Source organism: Leptinotarsa decemlineata, unplaced genomic scaffold (assembly GCF_025532065.1).
Source record: "Leptinotarsa decemlineata unplaced genomic scaffold, Ldec_3_MD MMD2_tig00000690_RagTag_RagTag, whole genome shotgun sequence".
Lineage (NCBI taxonomy): Eukaryota > Metazoa > Arthropoda > Insecta > Coleoptera > Chrysomelidae > Leptinotarsa > Leptinotarsa decemlineata.
The window spans coordinates 1,521,209-1,547,665 of NW_027412554.1; the positions used below are offsets into that span (position 1 = coordinate 1,521,209).

The window sequence follows — 26,457 nt, forward strand, 5'->3', positions numbered from 1 at the left end:
ATCGTGATCCAATACCAGACAGGGCTGTTTCGACCCACCAAGGACTCATCGGTGGTACAAGGTTGAATCAAGAATGCATGCATTGTGTTAGGAAACACATGTTAAAAGGTAAGACCTCGTTAGTCCTTAGCTCGCAAAATTTTCGACTTTTGAGGGTTGTCGTTCGTAGGGGTGCGATAGCTGGTTAACGGAAAAAACATATTTTTTTCAACTGTACTCAGGACAACCCTGAGTAAGTGAAGGCGATGATATCTCTCTTCAAGAAGGGAATCTTGTTTGAGTGTGGATTACTTCAGTTTTGAATCATCCCAGGCATTTGTTCATTTTGATTTTGAATTCAAAATTTTTGTATCAATGTTCATTACACGTCTCTGCTGACTACTACCTAATCTATGTAAAAAGTAGGCATCTTCCTGAAAAAGGATAACCACATTTTCTAAAGAAAACTAGAAAATATATGTATATCATCCACAGTAAGTAGACAATGAAGATGCATTTCATTAGTTCGGACTTCCATTGTCTAATATTATATAAATTGATTTGAAATCCCTGAAAGAATCTATATTGAATTAAAAAGATTTACTGAAAATTAACAATTATATTAAGCAAAAAAAAAGAATTTACATTGAAATGAAATACAAGCGACAATCAAAAATGGAACTATTAACACGAGATGAAAATTACAAATTATCAACAAGAAATGAAAATTAAAAATTAAGATTTCAAGCGAAGTTACTTCATGACGTTTTGGTTATTAGTATCCACAATCGTATTCGGGTGAAAACTGGACTTCAGTTGACACCCATCTTCAGTACAGACAGGTTGGAGCCTAGCTCCCTTACCCTTGCCGCTGATATGAAATTATTCCTCCGAAATCTGACTATTTAAAGGTCATTCGAGTGCTTTCATCTATCCCCTCTTCCCTCTCTCCGCTTTATACATCAGAGGATTGTCGAAAAGGAAAAGAAGAATTGGGGCCAAGTATAACATCAGAACCTGCTTCAGATATAGGAACAATATCCTTAGCAGCCTCACGAAAACCAAGCTATCAAACGCGGTTTGCGATTCCAAGAATTGCATTTACCGGATACCCTGCGAGTGTCGAGAATCATACATTGGTGAAACTGAGAGGCCATTGAAAGTTCGCATTGCTGAACACAAGAAACACTTACAGCGTGAAGAAACCAGCCAATCAGGAATAGCAGGGCATATTTGGACTCATTAACATAACATCAAGTAGTCTCAAACTAAATTCCTCCATGAGGAGGAACACTGGTTTAGGTGAAAATTCAAAGAAGCCGCATATATGTTGTCCATTTAGCCAAGCTAGCGTAGAGAGATACGCAACATATGGAAATCTATAATCGAGTGACCTACGACCGACTCTCACCAAACGGTCAGCTCCCGCTAAAACTGATGAAGCGGAAAGAGGGAAGAGGGGATAAGTGAAATCACTTGAATGACCTATAAATAGTCAGATCTTGGAGGATAGGGAATCTCTAGACTAATCTGTAGACGACCCCTCCCGATATAGAAGGTCCAGACACTCTGTCGAATGAGGCCCCTAAGTCCCCCGTTAACCGATGAACAATTCTCTCATCCACACACCCCAGCCAGGTAGGGATTTCACCGTGAAGGGCGGTACTGATGTCAAGGACATTCGTGCCATCACACCAAATTCAATTGTACACCTTTTGTCTCTCTGACAAACGCCAGCCGCAAGGGTGAGGGAGCTAGCTTAAAATATGTCTGAACAGACGATGATCACTTGTGAACGAGTCCAGTTTTCACCCGAAGACGATTGTGGATACTAAAAATCGAAACGTCTTGAAGTAACTTGGCTTGGATTCTTTTAGTTATTAATTGTCATTTCTTGTTAATAAGTTTAAATTTTCATCTCGTGTTAATAGTTCATTTTTCTATTGTTGCTTGTATTTTATTTCATTGTAATTTCAGTTTTTTTTTGCTTAATATAATCGTTATTTTTCAGCTAATCTTTTTAATTTTTTATAGATTTATTTGTAACGGGATAATTATCTACTTAAAAACATATAGTTCAAAATATTGATAATGAAATCAACTTCATGAGGAAAAAAAATATATTATTCCGTATTCATATAAAATAAACATTTTACATTCAACAATTACAACATTATTGGACATATCCCCCGGACATCATGATTTTCCGCGCCACTGGATGAATGTCAAAAATTAGGTGAGCCCATTATTTGTTTGGAATATATTCTTTCGTTTCGTATAGCCTTTCGTTATAGGATAAATTTGAGGTTGTAAGGATACAGGGAGCAGTTGACATAATTTGAGCTAGATTGTCCTCGGTTTTCGATGTGGATACCTGAAAGTAAATAACACTTCAAAATACATGTCTTACCAAGCCTAAATAACTAACTCTTACGGAAATAATTTTCCTTCTAATTGAAAATAACTATATTATTGTACCCACCTGTTAGCTGACCGTCCAGTTGTAGTTTAGTTCCATAATCCTTCAGATTGTTTTCGTTGTAGCTTATTAGTGGTTCTGTTGACCAAATTTCAGAAAATAAGATTCATCAACTTAGATTATTAGTCGCGATCTGTGAAACAGTTGTCATCATAGGGCTCGTAAGACAACGTTTCTCTGTTCGCTGATGGAGGGCGCGAGAGGTACCGTTTCACGATTATTTATAAAAATTCATGTCAAGACGTGTCGAAAAGGAAATTATTTTTACTGTTTTTTTGATTATTATATCAAATTGAATTCGGACTAAGTGTAGGTGAATAATTGACAGCTTGTTTAAATTAAACAATAGTGAACAAACATTATCAATTATCTTTCGCCATCTATGGGTCAGAGGGACTTAGAGGTTTTGTAATTGTAAATATACCTAAAAATTTTAGATGTCGATAGGTTTCAAATTATTGCCCTTTCTGTTTCACACACCTTTTCCAATAATTCAGTGATTTAACTTACCGACTTGGAAATGCATCGGAAGTCACGTATTTTACTCTTCACCGATTGGTTCACCCAACGCTACTCTTGACGTATAGGCATGCGCTTCAATAAGGAAACGTTTTTCAAAATAGACTTTAACGGATATAATTTCCCACTAGACTCCAAATCTCAATTTCCGGCCTACTCAGGACGGGAAGGAGAAACAGATCGACCTCCGTGTGTGTTCAGAAAGAACCATTTTGGAAAATCTGTCTATTAGACACCTCATAGAGGATTAATTTCCATAAGGTTTCATTTCAAGTGAAAAGGTGCCTGTTAGTTTCGTACTTATAGAGTATTGCTATTGTTTGGTTGTGGCCCTTTCACCCTGTTCAGGGATCAGAGAACCCCACGTGAGTACGCCATTTTTGTCAACCTTTTCCGTCCATTTGTGCTTTTTTTGAGACGTTTTCTCATTTTCATTTTCTCCTATTATAGGGCGATCTACGTGTGATTAGTTCATAGACGATTTTGTTGAACCATTACGAGTTGGGAACTACTCAAATCAGTATTTTGGAAAAATACTGAAATCTATTTGGTGGAAACCGAAAAAGAAATACTTGTCTTCAGTATTTCTCCGGATTTTATTGTAAATGAAACCCTTCTGAACTGGAAGGTGAGTTGCTCTAATTCAGACGGAGTGTACCTAAAGTGTCTTGTGTAAAATATTTGTTGTTTTCATTTGTTTTTTTTTTGTATACGGTTACTAGACATTTGCCAATGAAAATATATAATATCATAGTAACGTTCTATCATAATTTATTTTATTTTTGTTATTGATTCTTCCGCTGGAAATCAGCGCATTAATTTTTACTTTCGATAATTTCAGTAGATTCTTGCCATGTTATCATATATATTAGTAAACTTTTGGTTTTTTATTGAAGGTAAAGAAAATAAAATATTACTTTTCATATCGATCACTGTTTTACGGTGTTGTCCCATTAATTTAAAGTCATTAAGGATGCTACTTTTGTATTATGTACTTAGGATGGTTTCAATAGAAATCAATGAGGATTTTTTTTCTTTAAAGGGTTTTTTTTTTGGGGTACCGCTTTCCTGTAGGAAGAATTCACGCCAGATCAACAACCACTCTGGAACATTTTGACTACCTATCTTGGCGGATTCTTTAGATTCAAGATTGTTGTTTGGACTTGGGGGCGGAGAAGACGCGCAAGTACCTGAAACAATAAAAAAATTGACTATATTTTTTTTATATATTACTTACATTATCGTGATTAATAACTTACTGTTAATTGTGTAAAGCGGAAATTAAGTCGTGTTTTGATCCAGTTAATTATTTTTTCGTGATACTGCGTCTGCGCTCTGGGCCCACAGCAAATGACTTCGGAATCCTTGTAAAATATTCTTGAAGGTGACTTACCTGCGTCTTCACTTCCTGCTCTTTGTGTATTTAATTTTGATTTATACGTAGCTGGCTCTATTTTTTTTTATTGAGAAGTTTAAGGTAACTAGTAAGGAAACTTAGAAAGTTATCAACTCCGTTTGGCTTTAAGTATTGATTTGAATTTGTTCAAAACACATCGATTAAATCCATGGATGCTAAAAGTTTTTTTAACCTGTGCTAATTTTGTTTTTTTTTTCCTCGCAAAGTAATTGAATTTTAAATACCCAAGTATTAAGATTATACTGTACAATTTATTTTCACGTTATCAATATACTGATCTATTGGAATGGTGGCTGGTCAAATTTATTTCTTTTCTCTTGGTAAGTTGGAGAATTGGTAAAGATATTAGTGAAATCTATTGGCATTTCAACATACCTGGCGCCCAAATAAAAAAATATAATATACAACATCTGTAAACTCACTCCCGTCTCCTCTGTAGTGAACCAGTATGCCTTGACTGTCATCGTGACAGCCCACCAATCGCAACTTCAAGTATTGAGGTTACACATTCAGGTATTTCAAACCAATTTATATCATATTAGACAATGGAACTCCGAACTAATGAAATGCACCGTGAAACATTGTCAACCACCTTCAAACAAACGAAATAATATTTGGAAATTTCCTGTTATTTTTATATGTATGAAGAAATAGAGTGCAAAAAATGATTTTCTGAAAATGAATATTTTCATAAAAATTTTGTTGCCAAAGAAATTTTTACAAATTTTCGATCAAATTATTTGATTGATTATTGACTGGATTATCATGTGAAAGTGAAAATATGGTTTCTGTATGAGCCTTTCAAACTTCCAACCATTTCAATTTCAAATTTACACTGAACGTGTGATAAAATCTTCCTACGGAAAGTGGGCGAAGAGATCACCAAATTTGGGAATCTACCGAATGAATTATTAATTCTTACAGGTCGTGCTCAGTGAGTCACGTTGGTATATTTGTGTACAAATAAGTATCTGAACATCTGAACATAATACGTCTCTTGAAGAATGAAACCAAAAAAATACATGCCTATTCGCGTGCTCATCAATAAATAACAAGCCTGAGTTTCATTCGAAATGTTTATATATATATATATATATATATATATATATATATATATATATATATATATATATATATTTGTTCATTGCATATTGGTCAGCCCGGTATATGAACGGGGCGTTGGTCCACCCAGCACTTCCCGAATATATTTAGGTATATACTTTTCGGAATACTCTTCAGTGATATGATTTTATTAATAGGCCCATCAGAGGGGTAGATTTTTTCTGAAAATAAAAATTTTACATATCCTTTAAACCTTTGTCAGCCCCATGTTGTTGGTCAGCCCATAATTATACAAATCGCTCTATGAAGAGCATCTTGGTCAGCCCGACAATGCTGCCACATCGAAGGGCTGACCAGGAACGCGATCCATTTCAGTGAATCATTGGATTTCATCGTGAGGGTATCAAGTGTTTTTAAAATCCTGGCAAATCCAGTTTTTCAAAGGTAAACTATGTGTTAGTTTACCGGAAAAAATATATTAGGAAAAGAAAAAGATACCGTTACTATTGATTATTTATGTTTCATATAGTTTCTGTATTATGTATGATTGATTACTTGTTTATTTTGTGGTAATTCATGATCACTTTAATGAAATGAATAAAAACACTTTTGTCTAAGTACCACCAGTTGATTTTATTTATACGACCAGTTTCGGGTTTGACCCCGCATTATCAATTATTTTTTCAATACTTCAAATCACATCAAAAATCTTTATTTCCGTAGACCTAGGGACGGCATGGAAAAAGTCACATAACTCAGTACAATTACAATGAGGTCACAATCATAAAACAACATAATTATATGATATATTACATAACATTCAGACCATAAAAGGGGTACAAAAATTAAAATTTAAAATTCCAAATCAGACTGAAAAAATTCATCAAGCGAATAAAATACCTTTTCACATAATACTTTCCGAACACTAGTTATTTTTTAATGGATATTTGGAGCTTGTTGTACAGTTTTTTTGACATGATATGAGGTCCATTAGTCACCTTGGCTAACTTATGACTAGGAATTAAAATGTTATAGTTTTTTCTCAGGGTGAAGCCCGAAAGAAGACATGTACCATCTCTGTTCTGAAACTTGGTGCAATTTGATTTAACGTAGATTACGCAATTAAAAATATACATGCAAGTAACAGTTAATATATTCAACTTTGCAAATAGTGGTTCAAAGGAATCGAGTTTTTTTTTAAAACAAATTGTTCTAATATTTTTTTTCTGGAAAATTAATGAGTCACTGATTCTATTGCAGTTGGCAAAACAAATAATACAGTAATTGAGGGCAGAGTAAATATATGCATAATATATAACTTTTAAGAATTTCAATAGACACAAAATTATGCAGATTCCATATAACGAAACAATGTGTCGCTAATTTCTTCAGTATGAAATCAACATGATGATTCCAATTGAGTTGGGAATCAATAAAAACTCATAAAAATTTTTTATAGTTTACCTGTTCAATACTTTTAATCTCAGACCTAACCAATACACTACAATCAGTTTCCTGAATTGTAAAGAAAATGGTGTTGGTTTTAAGATTATTTAGAATCAAGCCATTCTTAGAACAATAATTTTCCATGTTGGATACAGCATCATTTGCTCTTACTGACAATGTTTCACATTCCGAACCACTGACAGTAAAAGATGTGTCATCAGCAAATTGTATAGAGCACTGTGGATGATTAATTTTTGAAAGGTCATTAACAAATAAAATAAATAGTGTAGGCCCCAAAACACTACCTTGGGGCACACCTGTAACAACATTTCGAATTTCAGAGAAAAATGACCCAGTCTGAAGCCTAACTTTAACAACCTGTGTACGACCAGTTGAATAGGTTTCAATCCATTTCAGACTTGGACCACGATCGTCCATGTCAAAAAGTTTATCAAGAAGAAGACCATGATGACTGGTATCAAACGCTCGTGTCAAGTCGAAAAGAACACTGAGTGATTTTTCATCGTTGTCGAATTTTGATAATACATGATTATGTAGAGAAAGGATGGCATCCTGGGTTGACAAGCCCACTTGAAACCCATATTGCTTGTCAGATACGATATTGTATTTATTTGAAAAGGACACAAGTTTTGATATGATTCTTCAAATATTTTCGAAAATGGAGATAGTAAAGCAATACCTCTGTAGTTCGACATTACATGCTTATCGCTTTTTTTATAGACTGTGAGGACCATTGCTTGCTTAAGTCGGAAAGGAAAAATACCTTCAGAGAAAGATAAATTGATTAGATAAATCAGAGGTTCCATTATTTTTAAAGCAGCCTTCAATAAAACATTGCCTGGCAATTCATCAACCCCACTAGAATTTTTCGAACATGCGAATTTAATTATTTCCACGAGTTCAGTTTCATCTATTGGATAGAGGAAAAGACTCTCAGTTTTTACACAACGATTTTCAATGCCACCAGGTGCAGTATTTTTTACTAATGACTCCACTGAATCGACAAAATAACTACTAAATGCTTGAGATATATCGGGACCATCGTCAACAAGTACACCATCGCCAATGTCTTAGATGAATCGTTTATAATAGTATTTTTCCTGATGATAGACCAGGCAGCTTCAGATTTATGTCGAGCCTTGAGGAATTAATAAAGTATTGACATTTTGAGAGCACAATTTTTTGTCTGATTTTTTAAGAGTTGCTTATATTGACCCAATAAATGTACATTGGTTTGGCTCTTGTTCAAATTATAAATATCTCTGAGTGATATACCTTCTTCAACGATATCCTTAGTAATCCATGGTTTATGTCTACTTGAATTTTGATTTTGTTCAATTTTTTGAAACTGTTTAGGAAAGGATATATCAAAAGCTTGAAGAAAAACATCATGAAAATGGGAAAATTTAGTATCGAAGTCAAATTCAGTGAAGTATAGAAAATTCCACTTTTCATCCGATTATGAATTTATGAAATGGAGGATATTATGATCATCAAAATTTCTCTTCAAAAAATAATGGTATATATCAGCGGCGACGAAATTTATAGGTAAGGTAATACTTGATAATGGGGTCAAACCCGAAAACGGTAATATGAATGAAATCAAATATAGGTAATTAGACAAAAATGTTTTTATTCATTTCGTTAAAGTTTCAGTATTCCTACGAAATCTGCAATTGTTTGACACGCGTTAACTATTTTGGCGCGAAACTCTTTGAGAACCGTTACGATCTTTGCAATGGTCCTAATGCTATTTTGTTAATTGGCTTGCCAATATTTTGGTATACTTAGAGAATAATTAGAGAATATATGGGTATATGACGATTACAAATAAATATCATAGAATCTACTTAATTTTAAGTAATTCACTGTTATCCAATTCCTAACTCAAATGAAATATTATTTTCCTGTGTTTTTATTTTTATTTCGAAAGGATGTTCCAAATTTGGTATATCGATTTGATGTGAATGTGTGTAGAAAGTAGCAAGTATTAGAATAAATATGATACTTCACGGAAGCTCATCAAATTTTTCTTATTCAAATAGATGTTACAGTTTGTTCAGGACTGTTGTATTAAATATTCATTATGCATGTATTTCTTCAAGCATTACGATATCCATTTATCACTAGTGAATAATGAAATCATTACAGAAAAGCAAGTTGGCAAGTTCGTTGAATATGTCAATTCCATCCACCCGTCAATAAAATTTACCACTGAGAGGAAGGTAAATAATTCATTGAATTACCTTTACTCAACCATTACAAAAAATAACAATGAACATAAATTTGCAATTTTCCACAAACCATCTTACACGGACATTATCATACGTAATTCCTCTACACACTCTTACCAGCATAAAGTTGCTGCATTCAATAATATTCTTGAATAATTTCCAGAGAGAGCTGAGTTTGATCAAACAAATCAAACAAAAACTACAAAAGCAAGCCATGGACCACATCTACCCAAATTCAAGATGCGATAACGTCAGTTATAAGACATTGTCATTTTTGGCTGAACCAACCAATAATATTTTTTTGAAGGAAGACTGCGTAAACTTAGCTCACAGAAATAGTAATAGTCCGAATAATAGTGTAAGTGCATTTATTAAAAACAATAAAGACAAAACTTCGGTATCGGATAGATCAGGAGTATATCAGCTGACTTGTGGCTCTTGCCCAAAACTGTATAATGGCCAAACAGGGAGATTATTTTCCTAAGAATTAAAAGATTAGAAGTAATTTTGTGAATAGAAAGACCAATTTCACATTTGCAAACCACCTTTTAGCAGAAGTACAGGAGTTCAGTCATGAATATGACATGTTATATTTAGAAGAGAAGAGTTTGAAATTCAATCTTCTAAAATGTCAAGCAATCAATAGATTCAAGAATTCGGGTAACTAACTAAATGATCAATTAGAATTGACTAACCGTTACTGAATATTTTTCAAATGTGGGGACTGGGACATAAGCTCAGGTCATTTAATCCATTACAAACACAGGTACTTTAAATTTTAAAATTAGGTATACCAAGCATTAAATTTGTGAAATATTATAGATAAAGATACGCCCGAAGAAACCATTGTATGGCGAAACACGTGTCGTGTTTTTATAAAACTGTTTAGTGGAACATTTTTGGCTGTGAGTTTTAGAAAGTATTTTGAAGTGTTTTGTGTGAGAAACTTTGCCAAAAATCCGACAGATATAATTCAACGCGACAAAAGTTGTTTTCTGTTAGAAACTTGACAATAGAAATAATTGTTGTATACGTTTTTGTGAGAGATTGCATCAATTAATCTAAAAAGTCGTTCACTTATACTTCAAGTTCCTTCTTTACAGTAAATTAGAAATCAACCCTGAAAAATCATCGTTGAATTTCTGATAAAATCACTTATCCAATAGATGGCATATATGGGGTTATTTTGTTTGATATTTTGAAGGGGAGTGTGTACGCATCTTAGCGATACCTTATATTATTTCACAAAAATTAGGTGTTTCGGGAAATTTACATTACTGTCTTATTTATGGAGATATTGAACGTGGCTCCTTTCGAAAAAAAATCCCTATATGCAATCAATTATGTATATTTTGAGCTGTTTTGCAATCATCCGTATCTCTGAGTATAGGTTGGAAATGAGACAAATCACTTTTCAGTATCGTCCTTCCATTTTTTATTTTTATCATTCATTTTTGGATCCATTTTCAACCCGTTTGATATCTTGATAGAGTTTTTCAACACACTGATCTCATTTCAGATCATCAGACACGCACAGTTTTGAAAACAATAAAACCTTCTCAAAAACAAACTTGGTCTAAGGAGCAAAACGAAATATAGTCAAAAAGTTTTTCGCTCCGAAAAAAAAAGAAGTGCTAGAATTGAATTGAGTTCTTGTTTGTAACTAAAATATAAGGAAAAGAAATATTCATCATTATTAAAAAATAGAAACTGGGCTGCAATCAAAGAATACGTTTACAGTTGTTATAGAAAACATAAATAATATTAATATTTTTCATTTGATATTTTTTTACCCATGTTGTAGTTTCATTTCATTAGAAATTATGTTATTTTTTCATACTACGTGTTTATTAGTTTACCGAACAATTTTTGTCAGCAGTTCTCAAATTGAAGGATAATACTCCATTCAAATAAATGTTTATTCAACCTGATCAAATTTTTTCTGTGCTGAAATATTCCAAGTCTTTTTTATTTTGATTGAAATGTCTGCTGCAGGTTATAATCGATGATGATATGACATATTCATCGTCATGAACAGTCAACATAATAAAAAAACATTGGTTTAATCTCCACTTCATTATGTTCAACCTGAACAACATCATACCTCCAAAAACTGAAAGGGAGTTTTCGAAAAAACTATTGCTAAGAAAAAGAGAATTGAAACTCATTACTAATATCTGTTTCACAAATTATATCTTACCTCATGTTAGTCACTCAGAATTTCGTTTCGTCATAGAAAACATACTTAGTGCGATTTTTACCTAATTTTTGAACTAAATTATATATCGGAAATCCGTAGTGGTGCTGCGGATTTTTATATAGAATTTATTCAAATTGTAGACATTCTGGATAGTCACTATTCATTTCTCAATAAATTCATTACCAGATCATTCATCACATTTTAGATTTTTCGTTTGTGAAAAAAATGTCATTTCTCATCTACTCATTTCTACTCTGTCACACTTCGATTATTTTTGTGCCGTCAGGTTTTCAAATCTACAATTTCAAAGTCAAATCCGAAGTTTCCTGCTTAATGTCTAAAATTGATTTACACAACGCGATTTCTGTTGAGGCGTCCATGCCAAATAATTAGAATTTGAAAATCTACATTTGAAAATACAAACAGGAAACGGTTTGAAATATGTCTGTCGCACCCCTACGAACAACAACCCTCAGAAGTAGAAACTTGTACTAGCTATAGATTAACGAGGTCTTACATTTTAACGTGTGATTCCGAACACTATATTGATATTTTCAACTTATAACATATTCAAATTTTTGTATTTAAGATCGCGCAGAAGTTAAAATTGCTTCGACAAGCTAAATGGAATAACGCACTGTTAGTAATTATATTATTATTATCCTAACTAGAACGAAAACAGTACATTTCCGTACTCGACACCGTTATCCGAAAAAGCTGATTTCGGGTAAGTAGTCGAATGTGGGAAAGTATGAGTTCAAATCAAGCATTTTTCTACAAGTGAATATGTTACGAAGCTCTGATAAAACTTTTATATGCAAAACAATTCCTGATCTAAATTGCTTGTAGATATAGGGTGATGCACGCACACGCACGCTTGTACAAAAAACATACAAAACAGGAACTTTTTCATAAAATTCTACATCTCTCAAAAAATTTTCCATCTCTATTATCGAATTTCTGCACCGCAACAATCTAGTTAGAATCATGAAATGCAGCGTTGCCCGATTGTGGGCTGACCAACATGCTATCCATTGAAAGTGTTCGTATAAACCTGGGCTCACGAAGACACTATTCACATCAGGTGTATACAATTACACAGCCACGCCTCCTGGCGAAGTTTTGTGAAAGTAGGTGGTGTATCAGCTATGTGTATATGGTGTAATGGTCGGCCCAACCGAAAATTTGCTAAACGTCATTTCACATGATAACATGTCCTAAAAACACTATATACAGTGGTCAACGTTGGTGAGCCCGAAACCGGGACGACCGACGTTTCCAAGGGCTGACCAGAGTTCACATCGTATATTCTACGGGCTGACAAATGACCGTTTACATATATATATATATATATATATATATATATATATATATATATATATATATATATATATATATATATATATATATATATATATATATATATATATATATATATATACATATACATATATTTTATATTGTTTTTCATTACGAACCTGTATATTTGTTTATACATTTCAGTAGTCATTGTAATTACAAATTTATTGACTAATCAAAACATATGTATTTCTAGACGGTTCTTCCAAAAAACACACATAACGGAATGTCTCTTGTTACATCAAGTCCGTCTCAAGCGATATCGCATTGAATATTCAAATTCTCTCCCATCATTTCTTAAACAAATAGTTGCTCTAGAAATAGTGTCTTTGCGGCAGTTCTCTAACATCCATGGAATGATATTTACGCAGGTTCTGCTGATTGAAACTTTATCTTCAATATTTTCAAAATATATTCTGAATATTTTATCTTGTATGAAGCTCCACAACGAAAAATCTAGAAGAGGAAGGTCCGGTGAACGTGGTGCCACTCCATAGGACCATTATTTCCTATTCATCTTTCTGGCCTAGTTGTATTGAGGAAATCTCTGCACATTCTTCTGCGATGTGGTGGAGTTCCGTCTTATTGGAAATACTCATATTTTCTTATTAGGCTGAACGGCAAATTTTCTAGAAACTCAATTAGAGTCCCTGATAAGAAGTCCAAGTATAATTCACCGGTCAGAGATATTTAAGAAAGTGGGGGCCAATAATTTTATTGTCAAGAACACCAAGCCATATGTTAATACCATATCTACCTTGAAAATTGGTAACTCTATGTAAATAAATATTCATTTTCTTGTGACCAGTGATAATGTATATTCCTTAATTTCATTAGTTCGGATTTCCATTGTCTAATATTATATAAAATGATTTCAAATCCCTGAAAGGACCAATAAAAAGAAAAATTAATACAAACGAAAATAGAACAATTAAACAAAAAAAAAAAAATTAAGAGATTCCAAGCGAAGTTTGTTCACGACGTTTCGATTGTTAGTATCCACAGTCGTCTTCGGGTGACCTGAATCTCATAAGTACCTGATTATTCAATTATCATTTGAAAAGTGATATAAGATGTAGACACAGTAATGGAGCTTATTTTTTCAACTTCAATAGTGACCCTCAGCCCTTTTCCTGCTGAGGTCAACAAATTTGCTGCAGGCTCAACTTGAATGAAAGCAAATGACAGATGTCCCGTATTTTCAATGCAGACACATATTTTTTATATAACGTCGAATATTGTGCAATACTAACCACCTTCAAACTAAATTTTTAGATTTTATATAGAAAATACAACTAATTAGCGAATAATTAAGTGTATTCAATGGTGTATTCAAATGGTGTATTCAAAGTTTTGGAATACCACAAATTTTTTTAAGCAAAAAGGAAATGAAATATTAGTGAATAATTAGAACAAACTGATGGACTATAGTCGGAGTTCTGGAAAACTCAAAAATGAAAAAGTTGTATTGCCAACTTGACGTCAAGTTAGGTATACATATAAAGTGCATTAAAAAAAAAAGGAAAAAATATTTTCTTTCGCAAGTATTCAAAATAGCGAAATAGCGGCAAATTGTGAAATCATTATAGTTTTGCGTATTTCGAAAAGTGTGTCGCTAACTTGATCAACGTATCTTTCTGTTTGTGTGATTCGAAAAAAGGTTTGTGAATACTAAATGAGTTTGAATATGGCATCAATAGAATGTTAAATTCCAAAGCTTTTTTGCTAGCTTAACAAAGATACATTAGTATCTGGAGAATGTTTTATCTTTACCTGTCACTTCAGTATTTATCAGTAGTTTTGAATATAAAGATATTGTTCTTGAATATTTTTATGATTCGAGTTCTTTAAACAGCTTAGGCTGTAGTTATTTTCTCTGGTGTAAATTTCTTACGATAAATCAAGTTTGTATACCAACCTCTCCAGAAGTATGAACCAAATATAAAACTGTTTTCAACCTTTTCACTTCAGTTCTTCGTTTCTTTTCTACACACAATTGAACATTCATCGAATTCACTTTCTGTTTCATTAAATTGGAAGCTTTCAGATGGAAAGATAGTGATGGGAACATTACGTCTACAAACTATCTAATTTCTCTAGAATTTTCGAAATTACTGCGGTGAATATACAATTTTTTTAACAAAGATATTGTTGATTTTATTTTCAGAAGTAGAATGTTATTTTTGAAATAATTTGGCAAAAATGAAAGTCAGATTTCAAAACATCATTTGTAATGAAATTTGAAAACATAATGAAGGTTAGGTTTATATTTTCAGTAATATACATGATGATGGAATGTCGAGTTGCTTCTTTTTTGCACCAGGTACACTCATATTTTGATATGACTGATTTGAAAATGAAAATAATGAAAAGTATCATATATCCACGATGGATTTTTTTTCATTGATTTGTTTCGTTCTGTATAACGACTATTGTAAGAGCAAATGAGCAATAAGAACAATTTTTCGTTATTTCTTATAAGAGATATAACCTATACTTGAACGACTTTTTTCCGTTATTGATACCAAAGATATAGTTAGTTTTGTTGATACCTCATATTTTTAAATATGAAAAATAAAATAAAAAAAATAAATAAAAAAATATTTGTGATTCAACTACTAACAGTTCACATCAATGTAACTTACATAACTTTTTCGGCATTATAGTCGATATACACAGCATATGAAATCTCCAAATCAACAAATATCATTTAAGAATTGCATTACAGCTCACTCGATACAATCCCATGTGAGTTGAGTGACGATATCGGGAAAAGATTTCTAAAAATCTTGAAATGATTCCAAAGTGGTTTCATATTTGCTGATTCGAGAAGCACAAGTTTTATATGAACGTCAATTATATGCTCTCAATATCAACGTCAAGGCAACATTACGAAATGAAGATATAATATACAACATAAAAGAACACGAGTATAACTCTAGAATAAAAAATGTGTCAGCTAAAGAGAGAGTTATTAAACTAATATTGGATAAAGAAACCACATTGTTCTTGTTTCTAACGTAATACCGTCAAACATAACATATTTATTCATACAAACATACACACATCGGAAAAGTCTAGGGATATTTTTAAAAATGGCAATAATTTTTTTTTAGATCGCTTTAGGGGAAAAAACGTTGACGGGTGATTATTAAACGAATGTAACTTACAACAAAATTTATTAAATGGTCAAAAATACTGAGTGCGCATATAAGCAAAACTAAAAAAAATATGGCTCTTCTTTGGCACCCCGAAAAAAAACCATAATACAAAAAAAATTGGAATCAGTACAAAGTATGGCCTCCACGCTGGTTTATTACGGCCCTACATCTATCGTGCATCGACAAAATGAGATTGTCAATGTCTTGTTGAGGTACATTTGCCCATTCAGCGATTAAAAGCTCTCTCAATTGAAACGTTGTGTGAATGTTCCCCATATGCGGAGTAATTCTTCGTTGAAGCATGTCCCACAGATGCTCGATGGGATTCAGGTCCGGTGATTGTGCTGGCCATGGCAATACATCAACTCCTTCGTTGGTGAGCCAGTCAGTCACTAGACGCGCGACATGTGGACGAGCATTATCGTGCATTAGGTGGAAGTTTTCACCCCCAGCACCAGCAAACAGACGGACGATAGGTAGAAGAATGGTGTCGAGGTACTGTCGAGGTGTGAGAGAGCGATTTGAAAAAACGAGATCGGTTCTATGCCGCCCCATAGCATGAATGTATCACCTCTGTATGTGTGGACTTCCTGGACGTGTCTCAAACGTTCATTATTGCCAGGTCGTCTCCACAGTCTTACTCGACGAGAATCTGGATGAAATCTAAATCTGGATTCGTCTGTAAACAAAACTGTGCCCCAATCATTTGCATCCCAGTTTTGATGTTCTTGACACCACTCTAATCTTCTACCGCAATTGCCTCTCGACAAAGGTGGACATCTAAGTGGCCTTCTGTTGTGGAGATCTGCTTCATGCAGTCGATTTCTGACATTATCACGACCAATGGTTACCTGGTGCGTCTGCTGCAACACGTTAACCAACTCAGGTGCTGTGATTGTCGGTTGCCTTCTTGCGGTTAAGACCAAAAATTGGTCTTGAACTGCAGTTGTAGCGCGTCCTCGCCCTGGATGTTGTTCGGCTGGATTACCAGTTTCACGGAAACGCCGCCACAATCGACTGATAACACTTTGGGAGACCCCCAAACGAAGAGCTACATCATTTTGTCTCATGCCACCTTGAAGAAGCCCTACAGCTCTATTCATCTCAGCCAATGGTAAGTGATGGCGTTCCATGTTAAAGCACAATATTTCCAGTTTTAATTGCTGAGCAAGAACTGCATAGAATGTACAAACTCGACACTTTCAGATTATTCATTTTAGCCGAAAAGCTACAGTTTGTAAAAAACTTGATGAAAGATTAGTTACCGTTTTTGCAGGCTTTGTTCAACCCATAGAAATCTACAGGGTGGTCGAGTGTACCAATTTAATCGAAATTAAACGACCTCATGCATTTATTTTTATGATATTTAGTATGTTATAAAAATATTCCTAGACTTTTCCGATGTGTGTATTTATATTCAATGTTCACGAAATAGGTATACAAAAGCCAGGAATATATCTGTCCTACGAATGCGAATACACGAAATCGTAGATCAAAATAACCGTAAGAATATTTCTAATAAACAATGTATCTCGTTTCAATTATCCGATTGATTTTTTCGGGGAAATTCCACATAAGCAACTTTTTATTTTCACTCATTGATGTTATTCTCGATATTATTCTTAGTTTAGTCGAACTGTGAATAAATATTGTATGGTAAATGCTACCTTATTCAATTTAGTCTGAGGGGTGTTTGGCCTTTTTAAAATATCGTTTGATTTTATTCGAAGTGCTGATTTTTATATATGTCACATAGAATATTATTAAAAATAAATATTTCATATTGACAGACCGTTTCTGTGGGCGGTAATTCCTCCCAGACGCTTGAAACCTCATAAAAAAATTACCGAATTTTTGTTATATTCGAAGTCTTCTGCTTTATATATGATGTTTGGGGGGGCTATTTTAATACCTTTTGTGTACAGCCAGACCAATCCGAAGGGCCAAACATTCTCCCAGACACAATTACAATTTTTATTAAGCTCCCCGAAACAATTAATTTTTTTGCCTACAAAGGGTTTGTTTTTAACAACAAATTATTGAGTTAAATCACAATTTATTATTATTATATTTATACAAAAATATAGAAATGCAGTAAAAATATGATCTTCTTCCATTATTATTTAATTAAGTCCTAATCTTCATAGTTAGCTTCATATGAGTTTCGACTTTCATCCTCGAACCAATCCTGGATTTCAATATTCAAGTCGTCATCATCGTTATTATCTTTGTTCGAATCTTCTGAAAATACAAAAAACATTATTGAAAGTATGAATTGCTGTGCATATAAAAAATGAATTTGATGTGAATATTGTAAAATAAGCCATCATGATATGGAAAGGCCCCAAGTGTATGAATAAATTATCAAATGCTGGTTTTTCAGTGGATTGAATTTGTAAGGCAACTTTTGCTATTGCAAAGTCGTAAGTCACTTGAATAGAAGTTTGCTGTACATCCTGACAAATTCTCTGACTTTGTCTCATAGTTTCTAAAACTACTGATCTATCGGTAGGTGATGCATTAATAGGAGTCAGGTAAGAAACTATTTGTTTTGAGCTATTATTGTCACTCATTGAGCAGTTGAAACCAACCCACATTGGCACATTTGGTAATCGTAAAGCATGGCTCACCATCCAGATTGTATCGATTGCATCATATAATGGTAAATTCGCTGGGTTCAAATTTTCAGTTTCATGGACTGATAGTCGCAGATTATCCATCATACGTGGTTTTTTAGGGTATGGAACTTCATCTAAGGAAATAGCCTCAAATGTTCTTCGTCTTCTTTTTTTCGAGTTCGAGATAATGTCAATGGAAGACGATGGATCCATTGTTACTGAGTCATCTGTAGTACTAGAATCAAAATTTTGGTATATTATACCAACGGTATCGTGCAGCGTATCTTTTCCACTTTTTGTTTCTACGAACCGGTCAAAATTATCGTACGCAACACCAGTAGACAAATGTTGAATTTTTTTTATTGTTTCAGGACATAACGAAGATTTTTCAATGAATGTATAAGTTGCTTCTGTTTCTAATTCTTGGATTCCTTGATAATTGATGCAATGTCCATATCTGTGAATAATGTCGATAATTTTTCGACTACTGGTTACGCTCTTTAATGACATTCCTAGCATAATGTGCTTTGATGTTTTGATTTTTCCATTGTGAATACTGTACACAACATCTTCACAAATAGAGTTTACTTGGCGAATGCATTTTCGATTTTGTTTTCGCTTTCGACTACCAACAGCAATCATAGTAAAAAAAAATCTAATAAATCTTGAGGCGATGATGCTTCTCCTTTTTGTAGATGTTCGACAGAAATATTTTGCAGCAGTTTATCACTTTTGATATCCAAAACAGATTTTCTTAAAAGCAAAGCAGCTGAGTTTAAAATATTTTCGTCTTTTAAATTTTCAAATTATTGGTCGTCGATACTACTTATGTGCTTTGAAGCTAATATTTTTTTATTACCAATGGAAAAAAATTTAATATCTTTACTAAATACCTTCATTATATTAACCTCTAAATTATGCGGTGTGAAATTTCCTGAAATTTCTTCACAATTTTCTGCTGCACTTTCCTCAAACAAATCCATGTAATATCTGTGAAGATAAGTCAAAAAATAAATCTTTCCTTTTTCAATTATATTTTCTTTAATAAACGTACACATTTCATCAAATACGCCTTGATGATGCTCACGAAGATCATACCAATGACTTTTTAATGTATTTTTATTTTGTGTAATTTTATAAGAAAAGTTTACTTCACAGATATGATGATAATAGATTTTCGTATGAGCATAATTTGTGATTTTATTTATCAACTCGGTAGTATTTTCATCTTTAGGCTTAAATTTTGATAGAAAATTTTTCGGATGAAAACAAAGGCAGTCTTTTCGATTTATGTTTTTTTGTTTTTTGGTCACAAAAAATACAACATACATTTTTCGATTCAATAGATGCTTCATCTTCAACTGGAATATTAATTTCAGAAGTTGAATCAACATTTTCTAACTGTTCATTATTATCTTGGGAAGTCATATAAAAGTGTTGACTGAGATATTGTAGAGGGGTCAGGTAAAAGAGCAGCTGCTGGAATCAGCTGCTGTGGAATCAATGGTTGGGGCCCTATACCTTGTGTAGAAGGAGATCTTGAAGAAGACGCTGAACTTGAATCTTCTGTAACATTGGACGATTTTTTTACATAATATTTTTGAATTAACCCAGTAAATGATTCATAACATTGTCTATGATAACCGCTTTCATACAATTCTACTGGTAAAACAACGTCTTTAAATTTTAGGTTATGTTCTTTTCTAAGTTTTAAATCAATTTATCCCCAGAATTATTACAAAAAACACAGTTCAATAATTCTGCCATTGTATTTATTAAAAATAAAGCACTGCAAATACTTTTATTTCACTCACTTTAGTTGAAAAACGCAATAACGACAGAAGCACAACACACACTGAACAACTAAACACCTCATAACTACTAGAGTAGTTCTGAAAACAATATATTGCTCTCGCTCACGCTCAAGCGCTTGCATAATGCCCCTACTCTCGCACTTACAGCGGAACTTTGATTGTGTCTGGGAGAATATTTGGTCCTTCGGATTGGTGTGGTTGTACACAAAAGGTATTAAAATAGCCCCCAAACATCATATATAAAGCAGAAGACTTCGAATATAACAAAAGTTCGGTAATTTTTTATGAGGTTTCAAGCGTCTGGGAGGAATTACCGCCAACAGAAACGGTCTGTCAATATGAAATATTTATTTTTAATAATATTCTATGTGACATATATAAAAATCAGCACTTCGAATTTAACAAAAGTAAGTTATGTTTTTGTCTACCTTTTCTACCTGCTACCTGTGAAAGGGCCGTCTAGTCAAACTAGTTAGTACACACACACTCTTAAACACATAGAAGAGTGTCTATACCGTAAAATTCGTTACTTCAAAAATAAGTAACGTCTGGGGGCCCTGGGATCTTATTCTATTACTGGATTTATTCGAGTTATTAGTTTTTTGGATTCATCGAATCCACCTCGGAATCTACCAGATTTGAATAAGTTTATTGAATGTAATCGAGTCAATTCTTCTATTCATATTAAGATTGAATTACTGGAAATTTTGTGGAACATATTTGTTCAATCAGAAGGTGATTGACAATGTTTCATGATTAATTTAATTAGTTCGGACTTCCATTGTCTGATAGTATATGAAATGATTTGAAAACTCCAAAAAAACCAACACAAATTAAAAAATTAAAAAGAAAAGATGAAAGTAACAATTATATTAAGCAAAAAAACCTGAAATAAAATTACGGTGAAATAAAATACAGGTAAAAAAAATTAAACAAATAAACAAAAAATAAAAAACTAAGGAGACTCCAAACACAGTTACTTTACGACGTTTCGTTTGTTAGTATCCATAATCATTTTTGGGTGATGAATGATCAAAAAAAGTATCAAGAACTTCGACTACAAAATTTCCTGACTCCCGTTCTTTAGCTAACTTGTTATCGGACGCTGATGCGAATACAAATACCTACAATTGAATGTATATAGAAAATGGATTTCAACCCATTTCCATACAAATAATAAACAGTAGACAATGTACTTAATGTAAGAACTCCAAGATTCAATTGTATAGCGAAACACTTTATATCAACCCGCATCATTCAACCTAATAATGTTTTTTGATCTCAAACCCGTTTCAGTGTAATTGGTAGCTGCCACTACACAACGATCAGGCTTATGGAGGAACTGGTTGTGATATTTGAAAAATAAACTATCCGAGTACATTCGAAGGTAATTGACGTATATAAGAACTAGTCAAATCTAATTATGCCACAAAGCTTGTTCTACTCGTATTCACGTGGCCGACCCTCACGTGAAATTTATTTTTAGATTAGGATGTTAGTTTCCTTCATGAAGTATTGGCAAATCGCAACTGATATAAATATATTTTTGTTAAATGGTCCTTGTAGTTAATGTAATGCAAATATTTGTGAATTTGGGGCTGAAAATAACAAGTTACTGAACTCATGAACATAATGTCGAGATAATAGCACTACAAAACATGAACTGTCATTAAACAAATGTAAAGTTTGTCGTGTTGGAATTATGCGTTGAAAAATAAGATCTCGGATATCCTAAGCTCGTAAAGTTTCGACGTTTCTATTTTGATAGTCAAAACCCATCATTATGTAATATTATTCTCATATCCTACTAAACTAGTTCTATCATGTGACTAAAAAATAGCTTTGCCTTTGAGCTATCAGAAACAAATCAAAATCCCACACAAGTTTGAATTTGCTTTCATTTTAGACTTATTTTAGGTTCCTTCATTATGCACGGAAAAACACAAATAAATTTCCGAAAATTTTCATCAACTATGTGTGAGATAGAAAGAACCAATTTTTGGCTTTGCCCTTCATTCGCCGACTTTCAATATGATTCAGTGTCATAATATATTTTAATCTCATCCATAGTTGAAACATTTTTTCGATAAATTATCTTCGCCTTCATCGCTTGTGTTGGTAATCACCCAAATATTTAATTCAAAGAGTAGCAGAAAAGTTCAATATCATAATGAAGGAGCGTAAAATTGAGCCTATTTCAATTGGTTTTTTCTATGGTTGGGTCCTGTTAACGTTAAGCCAACAGAACCCACGATGTCTTCTTTGAATGAAGAGCAAAACATTCTGAGTACAAAATCAGCCCAAAATTATGGTTTGACATTAAATATAGAAATTCGAAGTGTTTCTGCTAGATTATCAGTAGTGTTCATACAAGAATATTAACTCATATAAATTATATTTATTTGACAAGCTCAGTAATTTTTTTCTGTTTGATTTAAGTTGTTTGCACAAAATTAAGTTATATGAAATTTCGACAAAATAAATGACATTTATATGGAATTTGAATCATGTTGCCTAACCAAGATTACCACAATGAGGGAAACTCATAACAAATAGTATATTTGAATCATTGCCTCATTCGAATTATACCTTTATTTTTTTTACAGGGGATGAAGTTGAATCTCAGTCAACCAGACTCTCTTAGATTCTCAGTAAGCAATAGTTTATTGTGAGGCAGGACACGTGTCGAGGAGTTAAAAATAACGGTTCGGTGTTGGGATAAAACTCCAGTAATATTCAATCCTGCATGTATCAAAAACTCACGAAGGCCAAGATTCAATTAAGGTGCAATATTTTCATAAGCCTACAATTTCATTACCCTGTCAAAACGTTTTGCATCATCTCTGCAGTTAGATAGACTACTCAATACAGTTTATTGTATGGTTTTCACTCTAAAAGGGTTTTACAAAAACCGCGACACGCGTTTCGCTATAGCGAAGTTTATGCTTGAGGAAGCTATTATATAGCGAAACACGTGTCGCGGATTTTGTAAAACCCTATTATAGTGAAAATCATACAATAAACTAATTTTTCAATATGGATTTTCATCAAGTGTCGGCCAGTTCTATTCAATTAGAAAAGTCTAATGTCTGATATAACAACAGGTTTGATGATGTTGACGGTTTGGTGTGTTAAAAACCTACCAGCACTCAAATTGTTAATGTTGTTCATCAATAGACACGTATGAAGAATACAAATACATAGGTGAATATAAACTGATTCTACAAAAAGAGTGTCCAATAGGGAAAAACACATATAACAGTTTCGAATTCCTTCACTCCACTAGAAACGTCATATAACTCATTAAAATATATTTAAATTATCAACTTCGGAAACATTCAGAATATTCCGTTTTGGATCAGGTCTATCAGAACGGTTGGAAGCATTCTTCGTTTCATACAGTGTGTAAAAGCCAAATGGAATTAATTCATTATTTCGGTTACGGTACATATTTTAACAAAATCCCGAAACACGTCAAATTTAAATAATAATTTGATATACTTAAACGGAAAAATGTTACCCCTACCTTCAATCCCCGTCGAATGACAGGTACAACCCCTAATTTTTTGAATAGGAAGTATAAAGTTGTGATATATCATTTGAAAGGTCTCTTCATTCTCTATTCAAAAATGTTATGGCTTTCAAGTTTATTGCAACAATTAAGATAAAATAAATTAAAATCATGTGGTTACCGAAATTTGATGAAATACACTCAAAACTTATTACAATATACCTACTCAAAACTCATTTCATATTGAGGTATTGATAAAAAGAAAGTAGGCAAAAACCATAGCAATGTTCTTTTTTATGGTATCCTTTAAAAAACTGTTATCAATTTCCGTGGCAACGTTAGTTTAAAACGTCTTGTCAAAACTTGTTTTATATGTAACAACATTAGTTGTCAGTATTTTAATGTAAGTTATTCGATTTAGTCGATATATTCGTTATTGAATTTATTCCAGTCATTAGTTTTATAGATTCATTGAATCCAACGCGGAATCTACCAGATTTGAATAAATTTATTGAATGTAATCAATTAAATTTTTCTATTCATATGAAGATAGGATTATTGTTCAAAACGCCTAGTCAACTTGTTTTGTATGTTACAACATTAGTTGTCAGTATTTTAATTTGAGTTTAAGGTTCTTTAACTTCAAGTCTGACAAATGGTTAGATTAATGGAAATGCATAAAATAACAGTTTTACAAATGATTGGTTACGGAGATAAAACCCGACACAACAGGAAGTAGCTCGCCTATTTCATGATAAATTTCCCAATTTACCGCCCATATCTCAAGGAAAAGTAAGCAAAATAGAGAAGCAGTTTCGCGAGCTTGGTCACGTGGGGCAAATAAAAAAAGCAGCTGCCAATGCAATGAGTGATGAACTCAAATTAGATGTGATGCTTGAGGTTGAGGAAAACCCACATACATCGAGTAGACAAGCATCCACTACATTCAATGTTAGTCATACGTCGATAGTAAACATATTAAAAGAAAATAAAATACATCTCAATAAAATGATACCTACTGAGGAGCTCATGGAAGACGATTTTGACAGAACTTATTTTTGTGAGCAAATGAGGACCATGTGGAATAACAATATCATCCAATTAGAAGACGTTATGTTTTCTGATGAAAGAACTTTGTTATGCTAATCGTCAAAATTGCCGCTACTAGTCAACGGAAAATCCTCACTGGATGAGATAAAAACACACGCAATACCCTCAAAAGTTTAATGTTTGGGCAGGGATTGTAGGAAACTATATCATTGGTTCCTTTTTCATTGAGGGCAACTTGAATGGCGATAATTATTTGGCACTACTTCAAATTGATGTTATTCCAAGTTTAGCAAATTTATATCCTGATCCAGGAAACTCTCAAGTTTCAGTGAATACAATATGGTTTCAGCAGGATGGAGCACCACCACGTTATCAAGTTAATGTCCGGCAATACCTTGATACAACATTTCCCAGTCGATGGATAGGGAGGCGAGGATCGATTGAATGGCCGCGATCACCTGATCTTTCATCATTAGATTTCTTTTCATGGGGATATGTAAAGAGCAATGTGTACAAAACTAAACGTTCAGATTGAATGACTTAAAAGAACGAATAACGCTTGCGATCAGTTCGGTCACGCCTGATGTATTAAATAATGATAAAAGACAGTTCTATTTGAAATTAGGATGTTGTCAAGACGTTCGCGGCGAACATTTTGAACATCTACTTCGTTAATATCCATAGTTGTTTTTCGTATTCTACATTTCATTACGTTTTGCATTACATTTTAGTTTTTGAGTGTGTAAGAAACACTATCGACATGGATGAAAAAAAACGCAGTACCCGAAAAAAATGCGGGGCCCGAGAGATTGGATGGGAATTAGTCAACTCGAGCGAGCCAGACGAGAACATTGTTATTTATTTAGGTTGTTTATATTCAGATAGGAAAAGGGGTGATGTTTTAATCAACTTCAATAGTAAATTGATGTATCTTTGGGTAAAATATATTTCTACAATTATTATATCTGCTTTTCTTATAAAGCAGCGGTGGGATAGATTCACGTCTGCCATTGAACAAAGGTAGGAATTTTCCTTATTAATTGAACAGCTGAAATCAAATGCCGTTGGGCATATGTAACATGTACCCAGTACAGTTACAACCGTTGTTACAACCGTAACAATCTGAGCAAGTACTTATTTCTAAGGAAGTTGGTGATCACAAGTGGAATATTTATTTTGCACATGTACAAAGAAAAGGGAATAAGCAATCTCACAGGTCTGCAGGCTCACAAATGAGAATTTCACATGAAACGAACGTATGTACTAGTTATTCTTTGAAAATATTCCTTCTCCTTTTGCATGTTGCCTTGCTTATTTATGAGCATATAATATTTGAAAAAAATTGCCAACAACAATAGAATCAATATCATACAGAGTGTATTTAATGAATACTGTGTCCAGTAGTCATGATTTCTGATTTGTATGTTATTTATTCTGTTGTGTTGTTTGAATAATATTCCAATGAGTATTGGGAAAAATATAATTCAGACTGTATCAAAAGAATACTGAGTTCAGTATCAATATACAATATTTCAATAGATATTAAGATCAATTTTATACAGGGTGTATTAAATAAATGCTAAGTGA

The 26,457-nt window shown here is 33.1% G+C and overlaps 1 protein-coding gene and 3 long non-coding RNA genes across 5 annotated transcripts in view; 2 read left to right on the forward strand and 2 right to left on the reverse strand.

Moving 5' to 3' along the window:
* The window catches only part of LOC111505223 (terminal nucleotidyltransferase 5C), a 173,852-nt gene that overhangs the window by 33,097 nt on the left and 114,298 nt on the right, over window positions 1-26,457 (forward strand). The gene's annotated exons all lie outside the window — the stretch shown is intronic.
* Window positions 2,086-2,585, reverse strand: LOC141482077 (uncharacterized). Its single transcript, XR_012465322.1, has 2 exons — window positions 2,462-2,585; window positions 2,086-2,353 (listed from the first exon to the last, which is right to left on the reverse strand). It is a non-coding gene; the product is annotated as an uncharacterized lncRNA (long non-coding RNA).
* LOC141482076 (uncharacterized) lies at window positions 3,086-4,243 on the forward strand. 2 transcript variants are annotated; one of them, XR_012465320.1, is made up of 3 exons: window positions 3,086-3,342; window positions 3,428-3,605; window positions 4,020-4,243. It is a non-coding gene; the product is annotated as an uncharacterized lncRNA (long non-coding RNA). The 2 variants fall into 2 exon arrangements; XR_012465321.1 differs by having other exon boundaries at window positions 4,052-4,243.
* On the reverse strand, window positions 4,102-4,960 carry LOC141482078 (uncharacterized). The gene is made up of 2 exons (XR_012465323.1): window positions 4,237-4,960; window positions 4,102-4,167 (listed from the first exon to the last, which is right to left on the reverse strand). It is a non-coding gene; the product is annotated as an uncharacterized lncRNA (long non-coding RNA).